This window comes from Pimephales promelas, chromosome 1 (genome assembly GCF_988280905.1).
Source record: "Pimephales promelas chromosome 1, fPimPro1.hap1.1, whole genome shotgun sequence".
NCBI classification, from domain to species: Eukaryota; Metazoa; Chordata; class Actinopteri; order Cypriniformes; family Leuciscidae; genus Pimephales; species Pimephales promelas.
In genome coordinates this window covers 45,852,099-45,863,263 of record NC_142769.1, presented here as the reverse complement: position 1 = coordinate 45,863,263, position 11,165 = coordinate 45,852,099, and positions in this window count along the sequence as shown.

The window sequence follows — 11,165 nt, the reverse complement described above, 5'->3', positions numbered from 1 at the left end:
ACGCCCACATAAAGACACTCTCAGACATGACCTTGCTGGAAACCTTGCTGTAATTTAAAGGTAGGTTATGTGATTTCTGAGAGGCTAGCAATAGCAATACGCTGATTGCACGCAGCTGCCATTTTGAAATCGAAAGCGAGGCTTCGTCATGTGGAAGAATCCCTGAAGAGTAGATAGAACAATGTCTTGGACTACCAACCTGAAGCTGCTACCGCGATTTAAACTATTATATCCATTATAGGATATGAATATAGTTCGTTCTTGCTTCTTTTTTGTGTTCTGAATACATATAAAAATGTATTTATACATTTCACTGTATATAGTCTACACTATGAAAGAAATGAGCATTTTTAGAATAACAAATTTCTACATTAAACACAACAATACGCCATCGCATTCGCGACTCTCCTATGATTAGAGGCGACACAAAAATGATGGCTGCGTGACATCAGCATATAGCAAGCTAACTCCCTTTGAAAGCATGAGATCCCGCCCCTTCAGAGAGTCTCTCAAACCAAGCTTCTTCGAAACAAGTGAATGCACACAGCCAGAAAGCGTGTGTTAGTTAAACTACCTTGTGTCTCAAAGCACATAAAACACGTCATCGCTGTTTGCAAACACCCAAATGGTCTCTATATACATTCATAAACACTTTCTGAAATATGTGATGGTGCATGGCATCAACCTGTAACTGATGCCTCCAGGCCATTCTTCAAATTTTCAACAATAATAATCGAGACAAAGATAACTTGACCGTGATGGCTCATGTGAATCAGCAGAATTCATAAGTTCCCAATTCCTCTAACATTCAAGACATTCCTTGTTTATAGCCGTGAAAATTGACAAATGTGGAATTTTAAGACCGTTATTTGAGGAGTTCAGTGTCTGATTAATTCAGGAGGAAGTGATCATAAATGCTTCAAATGGCTATATGCTAAACTCGGCAGTTTGGCTTCTACAAAGCCTCTGTTGTTCAGCGAGACACTGAGGCTGAGGGATGGGAAGTGTGAGCACATCTCTAACAGGCTTACGGATAAGCCACTTCACTTAACACCATTCCACTCAATTCATGGGAGAGCAGCTGGCTCAACTGCACTGAACTACAGTTGTTCCAAAAGCTTATGAGTTTGAGATGTGAGCAAACGTCTAACGTTTATCTCGTCGTATTATTCGCAATTCATTAACGAGAGGTTTTTAGAGTACAAGTCATCTCCCTTATATAGGCCGTTTGTGTTGTGAGCACATGTTAGAACGACAGATAGATAGATTGATTTTTGGTGGCATACAGTAATTTATGTTATTGCATAGTTTCAAAATTGGACAAATATACATCTAGAACATGGAGTATTTGTAAATGAGTCATTTTATCCTTTGATATAATTGTTTAATCTGAAGTCTTTGATGCATTCAGCATCATTTTAGTGGTCATTCTGTAATTTAATGGCCCAGAATTACCTGTAAAATCTGGTTCCGAATCTGTGAAAAGTATGCATGACAATATAATTCAATACAATACCCTGATGTTGCATGACAAATTGGATTATTTGTTGGATCTACAGATCTAGAGTGGGAAACTGCCCATGAGAACTAAAGACGTGTGTGTGTGTGAGAGAGAGAGAGAGAGAGAGATCGGGTGGGGGTTCTTTATAATCCATGTCATGCTGTCCCTCCCACCCAACACCTGTTCATTACTTCATAAATCTGAGGCATGAGCCAATTAAGACAACCACAGCAACTTACATACCAGAGCTTTGATGGGTTTGGCCACAAAAAAAAAAAAAAAAAATGTCCCAAACGACATTTTGAGACAGACAGCTTTTCTTTTGGCACCATCTGTTAAGTTATTCACTCTCTGAAAGCCTTTTCAGCCCAAAATCATTTTCCTGTTAAACCTAATTCCATTATAATTAAAATAGATGGCTTTCACATGATGATCTCAGATAGTTTTCATTTGATTTGAGAAGTTTTTGTGGATCCTCACCAAACGCTGGACTTTATAAACCCCTCTCGCGTTTACGGAGACAGTCTCGCACGACGGGTCGTCTGTCTGTGTTTGAGACGCACCAGAAGGAAATCATTGTGTCCTCCTCTTCTTTTCCTGAAGCCTTAAATGACGAAGAACAAGGGGGTGGGAAAAAAAACGGCCCTACTTTCAGGATTCTGGATTAACTTAAGCCATTTCACAGTGTTGGGTGGGGGTTCACAGTCAGGACGAGCAGCGGGACGTCCTGTTTGAGCTTCTAAATACCATTTCCTCCTATAAGAAAGAGATGAGACCATAGAAACCAGCAACCAGAGAAAACATGGCAGTACATTTGTCATCTTACTGGCACAAGGCCGAGGACCGGAGAAAAGATGAAGCAGAGCTTTAGAAATGCAGTTAAAATGGCATACACTATGGGAAGTTCGGTGAAAAGTCTTCAAATTCAGGGCTTTAAATCTCCAAATTTGCATTTCAAAAGTCAGAAATTGAATCAAGCACAAATGTTGTGTGCTGTTCACATTTGAGCTCCTCATTTTAAGGGGAATTTGAATGAAAAAATGTATATAGTAGATATATTAGTGCCGTCAACTCGAATAATCGTGATTAATCACATCTAACGTAAAAGTTTGTTTTATATACATTATATATATTTTACTATATTATACATTATATATTTTTATTTGTGTTATACAAACAGAAGCCAGAATTTTTATGTTTTAAAATATATATAATGTATAATAATAATATATAGTAAAATACATAGATTTTTTTAGATGTGATTAATCACGATTTTTCAGGACTAGTGTGTGTGTGTGCATGTGTATGCATTTTAGTACAGTGAACTCATTGTCATGTTCAAGAAACCAATTTGAAATGATTTGAGCTTTGTGACATGGTGCATTATCCTGCTGGAAGTAGTAATCAAAGGATTGGGTACATGGTGGCCATAAAGGGATGGACATGGGACAATGCTCAGGTAGGCCGTGGCATTTAAACGATGCCCAATTGGCACTAAGGGGCCTAAAGTCTGCCAAGAAAACATCCCCCACACCATTACACCACCACCACCAGCCTGCACAGTGGTAACAAGGCATGATGGATCCATGTTCTCATTCTGTTTACGCCAAATTCTGACTCTACCATCTGAAATCGAGACTCATCAGACCAGGCAACATTTTCCCAGTCTTCGACTGTCCAATTTTGGTGAGCTCTTGCGAATCGTAGCCTCTTTTTCCTATTTGTAGTGGAGATGAGTGTTACCCGGCGGGGTCTTCTGCTGTTGTAGCCCATCCGCCTCAAGGTTTTGCGTGTTGTGGCCGTGTTCCAAATAATCCTTTAGGTGAGTGTATATATACACACACACAAATCCAGAAAAATCGTGAATCGTGAAAAATCGTGATCATTTTATATTTATATTTATTTGTAAAAAAAAAAAAATCATTCAAATTCCACTTAAGTTGAGGAGTTCACATGTGAATAGCACAAAAGATTTTATTATTTTTATGTTCAGACAATCAAAAAGTAAAACAACTATAATCCAAATTTTAATTGGCTGACACATATATATTTATACAATTTTGAACCATATCATTTAAATTTAATCTTAATATACATTTAAAGAGTTCAGATGCAAAAGCCTCTAAATGCCATTTGAAATTTTCTTCTAAAATGACCATTTTTTTATCAAGCTTGTATATTTAAGTTCAGTAATTTCACTTAAATGACAATTAATAGGTAATCTTCATTGCCATTTAAGTGAAATCACTGAACTTAAATATACAAGCTTGATAAAAATGATCAAAAAAAAAAAAATTTAAAATTAATCTTTTCAGGGCATAAATATTCTCAATTTGTGATGATTTATATCCTGGCTAAAGAAATTTCTTCTCTAGAGTTTCTTTGAAATGTAATTCAGTAAATTCCTCTCCTTATAACCCAAACTCCAATGAAACAGACCGATTCCAATACATGAATTAAAAGTGAGATAATGGATTCTGAATTTAGCATTAAAATAGTTGTTTATCTCTCCGCTTTGGAGAAACTCCCCGCGGGCCAGTTTTCAACTGAAGCCACATTCAAGCTTCACAGTTACACTGGAACAAAACCAGAGCAAATATTTGTCTATCTGTGTAATCTGTGGGCTTGCTCTGCATGGTCGTCGTGTTTGGAAGTAAGTGGTTTAGGCGGGAAATGAATCGAGAGAATCGTTAGACCCCACCCCCAACTTCCTATTCTCTGAGTGATTTTGTCCGGCAAGCCTTTAATCCTCCATTGTGAGCAAACGCGCTCACAGAGACAATCATTTCAAGTTCTCCAATCATATGTTTCAGCTTGGTCATACCTGGGCCTCTTTTTCAGACGCCTGTTTGACTTGACCTCTGTCGCCTCCTTGTGAAGGATTCTGGGTGGCAGCTATGCCCCTGGAAAGGCATACAAATTAGCTTTTTCAAAAAAATCAGATCGAGTTATGTAAAGAACAAAAGTAAGCAGACTTCAAAGTGAGAGAAAAGAGGACTGATGTGAGAAGGGGTGGGTGTATCTTGAGAGGAACCGATCACGGGCACCTTGAGCGTTCCCACATGACCGGGTTTCCATGCGGCTGAGGATCTGATTATTGTTTGATTATTTATTTCTTTACGTGTTTCAGCCCCCGGTAAAGCCCCCGATGTGGGCCGGGACACTTGGACTTGAGCCCAGTCCCAACCTGCTCTTTCATTGGGCCGGTGGAGGCTTTGTTCTCCTTGATGGAAGCTGGGCGGGCCAGTGACCCGTGACCCTCGGGCCGGCCCACCCGGCTGTGAGAGTTCGCAGACGCTCACAAAGCTGCGCTCGCTAAACCCTCCTCAAGGGAGAGGACGGGGGCCCTGAGAGAATCTCCAAAACCAGCACTTGTACACACAGACACAGTCTGGTTAAGTCTGGAGGTAGACAGCTTTCTTTAAAAACACTTCACGGGTCTTGCGTTCGTCTGCAGTCTTATCTGCTTCGGTTTTACCGGCCGGCATAAAACTCCAACTGGAAACTCCTCCACACGAGGTCTGTGCGTTTGGAACTGAATTTAGAATGCTTTTGAAATTCCGTTTCAAATCCTGAATTTGAACCGAGGCGGCAAACAGGATGAAAAAAGTCAACATAAAGAAAGTCGAATTAAAAGGAATGGAAATTCAAAGTTATTTGACTGCAATAAGGACCTTTTTTAACTTTAAAAGAAAAGTTTGTCTGACAAAAACTGAATTGATGGCTTCTTTGACAATACTTGAATCATTTTTAACAGAAAAAAATGATACATCGATTTGAAATTTCATTTATAATGAAATTTGGTTTGGGTTCAGTAATATTTCTTAATGCTAATGAAAGTCCCTAAGGCCACATTTATTTAATGATAAATACAGTAATACATAAATAATGATTAATCTATCTATCTATCTATCTATCTATCTATCTATCTATCTATCTATCTATCTATCTATCTATCTATCTATCTATCTATCTATCTATCTATCTATCTATCTATCTATCTATCTATCTATCTGTAGGTCTATGTTATCTATCTATCTATCTATCTATCTATCTATCTATCTATCTATCTATCTATCTATCTATCTGTAGGTCTATGTTATCTATCTATCTATCTATCTATCTATCTGTCTGTCTGTAGGTCTATGTTATCTATCTATCTATCTATCTATCTATCTATCTATCTATCTATCTATCTATCTATCTATCTATCTATCTATCTATCTATCTATCTATCTATCTATCTATCTATCTATCTATCTATCTATCTGTTGGCCTATATTATCTATCTATCTGTCTGTAGATCTATGTTATCTATCTATCTATCTATCTATCTGTCTGTCTGTAGGTCTATGTTATCTATCTATCTATATCTATCTATCTATCTATCTATCTATCTATCTATCTATCTATCTGTCTGTCTGTCTGTCTGTCTGTCTGTCTCTGTCTGTCTGTCTGTCTGTCTGTCTGTCTGTCTGTCTATCTATCTATCTATCTATCTATTTGTTGGCCTATATTATCTATCTATCTATCTATCTATCTATCTATCTATCTATCTATCTATCTATCTATCTATCTATCTATCTATCTATCTGTCTGTCTGTCTGTCTATAATCTTTTGTTCATCAAAACTGGCTTTTTTAACACTTGCTTCTTATTCATAACTCCATAACATTGGTCACATTTAATAAATTCAAAGAATTAATAGTTCTTTCCCAGTTCAGTGACATTTCATAATGTGATTCATAAGTAGGCCTAATATAGCTCAAACCTGCACCACAGATGTTGCTGGCAGAATGTAAGTGCATTATAGCAGAGTAACTTCATTATTTGGAGCGATAAATAGCCTAATTGTTCAATTTGCTTCTTTCCAATATTTAGGAAGGAAAAAAAGGGAAAAAAGTAAGGTTCCTTTTTCATTCCAGGGATCCAGAAGGAACAATCTCTTCTTCTTGGATCCCATTCATAGCTTATTCCCAGCAAGCCGACAAACAGGAGATCTCAAGCTCTCTCTCTCTCTCTCTCTCTCTCTCTCTTCTTATCCCCTCCTGCACAGAACAACAGATTTGACAGGAAAAAGCCAAGCACTGCCAGTTACTCTATTGGGCGAGCTCGCTTCCTAATGAATTGAGGACATCTGTGCTTCTAGCCAGCGATGCATCAGATGAAAGTCGGACGCTTGCCACCAAATGGAAGCAATCATTTCTACTGGAATCTGCTGGAAGGTACAATAATGTAGATGTGATGCACTCTGTCTGTTGTAGGAGTCATATTTCCAAAGCATGAAAGGCTGACGAGGGAAAAACTGACAGAGGATGTTTCAGTTAAGCCCGTTTGACACGAAGCATCAATCACTACCGTGGCCTCAACGACTAGTTCTGTCTTATCTTCACCCCGACCACGCTGATGTATTTTATTACAAAGCCAAGCGAGTGCAAAGAAAAGTGGGAATACAGTGGGATTCAATCATGTCAGAAATGCAACCTTTCTTGTCCTGTCAGATCCACACGCGCTAATAGAGTTAAATGCCTTGACTTTAAATCAACGTTAAACAAAGTAGATCATGATATCATTTCAAGATGATTTTATCTTCAGTTCATAAAGCAAGTGTAAGCATCCCTTCACATAAATAAGCAAATATTCAACTGAGAAAATTAAATTATTGTTGTCAGTAAATGACGTGGGGTCCATTTGGGAGATGAGTATGATTTGCATTGCCTATTATGAAAATTAATATAATTTTCATTGTCGTTTTAGGTGTAGCATAAAGCGTATTTAAATAAATAAATAAATAAATGTAGGAATAGGCTGTTGCCCTACTCCAATCCAATGCCAAACGCTAGAAGTCTCTAGTCGGGATTCAAACGAGTCAATCCGGATTGTTCTGCATTCTCATTGGTCGGTTTTTAATCCGACCAATGAGAAAAATATAAATTAAATCAAAAAAAGTAAACCATTTTCAGGTTGTTTTAAAATAAAACACATTTTTGACACATACACTCTAAACAACGCTGGGTTGTTTTAACCCAAATTTGGGTCAAATATGGACAAACCCAAATGTTGGGTTAAAAATGTTATTTCAAATTTTAACCCAACTTCAACTTTCACTTTTTAACTGTAAATTTTTTTAAATTACATTTTTAACCCAACATTTGGGTTGAAACAACCCAGCATTTTTTAGAGTGTAGTAGGCATAGCATTTTATGAATTATCATGGGTTAAAAATGGCTCAAACATACAAGAAAAATTAAAGAATTAATTTACGTACTAACTTTAATAAATTAATCTACAAATATGGTAGGAATTGCATACTATAAAATCTACACCAGTCATATTTTTCATCTATCATTTCAGTCACGTCTCCCTGCATAAATGCATTGAGTTGCTGCCATGTGATTGGATGCCAGATATTTGTGTCAATGAGCAGTTGAATAGGTGTATCTAATAAAGTGGGCTGTGTGTGTGTAGCCTATATATAAAATGGTCTCTGATTGAATCTATGCATGTTAGCAATCCTTTCTGACACTCAGAGTATTGATTGCGAGAGCATAATGCTTCTAAAATTCCCCAGAATGCTGAGCTGGACAGTCATTTTGATTGCTGGAGCTCTGCGACTTGGCATGATATTGATCTCTTTTGTCTCAAGACTGTGTCCTAAAATAAACATTGTCCCCAACTGTCCTGTCACCTCCTACTGTCTCTCTGAAAAGCCACGATCTAATCAATAAGTATTGTTTTACAGAAGTTAGTCCAGCTATAAGTTCCAAACACACGAATCTGTTTTGATATACACATTTTTCTCTTTTTTTAAGAGCAAGGTCAAGGAAACAGCTGTGATTTGCTTGATTGAGATGTAGTATCAATTTATAATTGTTATGCTATATTGTTTTATGAGGCAACTAAATAACATCATCAATGGGTGTGTGCGAAGAGCAGGTTATTAGTGTTGATCTCAGGCTTCTTGAGTCTGAATCTGTGTTCTCAGAAAAGTGCTGAGTCATATAGAGGAGATGTCACTTTACTCCAGCTTAGGTTAGCAGTTTACAGAGAAGAAGGAGGAAGAATATTCATCTTTCATCCATCATTTGGTGTAGAGCAGGAGGACCGGCTTGAACAATTACAGAAAAAAACGGTGTAAATGCTGGGTTGTTTTAACCCACTTTTGGGTCAAATATGGACAAACCCAGCCATTGGGTTAAATTTTTAAATTACATTTTTAACCCAATGTTTTAGTTTGTCCATATTTGACCCAAAATTGGGTTAAAACAACCCAGCATTTTTTAGAGTGTAGTAAATATGGCTTTTTTGAAATGATTCGGAAAACAATACCTCTATGCAACAAAATAACCAATGACGAATTTTTATCTAGTATACAAAAAGTGTTTAGTCAAGCAAAATTAGTTTTTTTTTTACTAAGGACTTATTAAATTGATCAAAATTCGCATTTATAATGGCAAAACATATTCATATTTATTATTTAGCGGCTTCTATCGGTGATGCAACTTGACATCACGACTTTTGCGTCAACACACACGCCACTTTCAAGTCAAGTGGCGTGTTATCTTTACGTATTTTGAGCTATCCGCGTGTATGTATGCGCCGTTAAATGTCCGAGTGATTCCGCCTGGATGTACACGCTGTTAAATGTCCGAGCGAAACGAAGCAAAATCTCGATTTGCATCTGGGGAGCGATATTTTTTGGTAGGGGAAGACTCATAAATGCTATTAACCCCAGTGACGGGTAGGTTTAGGAATGGGGTTGGGGTTGGTGATGTAAGGAACACAGGTAAAAATTTCCATAATTAAAACACATGTAATATTCCTTCAATTATGAAGTACAGTTCACTATAGACACTTTGAATTACAGATATGTTCACGGATATAGCCTATATTTCAACCTGGGCTCAATCACCTCAAGGGCTTCCATTAATCACCGGTGAAAAGATAAGTGGAACCAGTCCCGTTCCTTTGGCCATCTCAGAAGAAAGTTGTAACCATGAATACAAAGTATCTTTATGTCTTGTTTTCATTGGACATTTCGAGCCAAATCTCATCTCTAACAGATCATGTTATACATTGTAAATGTAATGAATTGCTATAACAACAACCATGCGTTATTGGAAAGTGCTTCAGGAAACAGACATTTCAGAGTCTGTTAAACAAATGAATGTCAGTGAATGGTTATTGGGCAAGGAAATATGTTTCTCAGTCTAATTAGTTCTACAAAATGAGTCTGAGAGCTCTAAGCGTTTTTAATCCGGTCTGTTCGCTCATTTATTTAAAATTACCGTTGGACTATTAGATTATCTAATAGCACCTTAAGACTTGTTTTTATGAAAGGTGTCCAATCTAATCTATATGTACATGCTTTTTTTTTTTTTTCATGCAAAAAACGTAGCTCACACAATGCCGCATTAAATTTCTCTTTTGACACGTATGACTTAGAATTATGCCAAGAATGACTTATGTCTTCTCTAAAGGGGTTGCGACTATTTCTATTTGCTGAAATAATGTAAAGCAAACAGTCAATTGTTTCTTCTCTCAGTGGCTTACGTGTGTGACGAGAGATTTGTGGAGGCAACTGCAAACCCCCAAATAAGATCTGCAAACACTTTTGACCTTAAACAAATGAATTTCTTTATAATGACAGTCTCTCACAAAACAAATGTTAGATAAAGAAAGAGGAAAGTCAGACTCTGGGCCCTAGCCTCTATCGCCACACCTGACCTATACAATCTCATTCCTAAAGCAGCCCAAACCTGCTCTGAGACAATGTTCCTGTCATGCAGAAAAAGAGCCAATGTTCCCCAATGACTGAGTTACATCAGGTCTGGCTGCAGACTACGGCTAATTCAGTAGAAGTACCTCTGAAAAAAGAGACCATAAACTGTGGTAATAAAGGGTCCTGTTAGATAGAAATTATGCAAATATATACACTCATCGGCCCCAGTTTAACTGCAAAAAGGAATACTAACATGCAAATCAGCATTACTCAGACATAAGACATAATCACACACCTTTCATAAAAACAGTTCCCCCTATATGCATGTGTGTATTAGGGGTGTAACTGCACACAAACGTAGCAGTTCGGTACGTACCTCGGTCACGGTTCACTAGGGGGAGAAAAACAAAATTCCTTCTTATTTCTTCTTTTTTTTATTAAACATAAAATTGCTTCTTATTTAAATTTAATTAAACTCTGTTTTTAACAAATCTCTGTGTGTAAATAAATTTATTTATTATAATTAATTTTCTTAAGGATAAAAAAATCTATCTTAGCTAATGCTGTAAACTATACTGTAGGGAGCCCTTACTTGCAAATTACTATAACAATAAAGGTTACAATAAACAACAGAGCCCAAATTATAAAAATTAGTTGCTATTTATTTTTATATAGTAATAATCAACAGTTAAAAAATATTTTAAAAAAAACATATAAATTGCACATAAGGCAGGTTTTATATTATCTTTTTGTAAAGTTAATTTTAGACTCCAATTCAGTTTTGAAATATAATGATTTACACAGTGGCTGTCATAACTTGTTTTCATAACAAATGTATTTAAACATACATTAAATAGCCAAGACATTACTAACAGGTTAAGTAAATATAATGAACAGGCCAATATAGTTTATATATATATATCATGCTCAAGGCCACAAAAC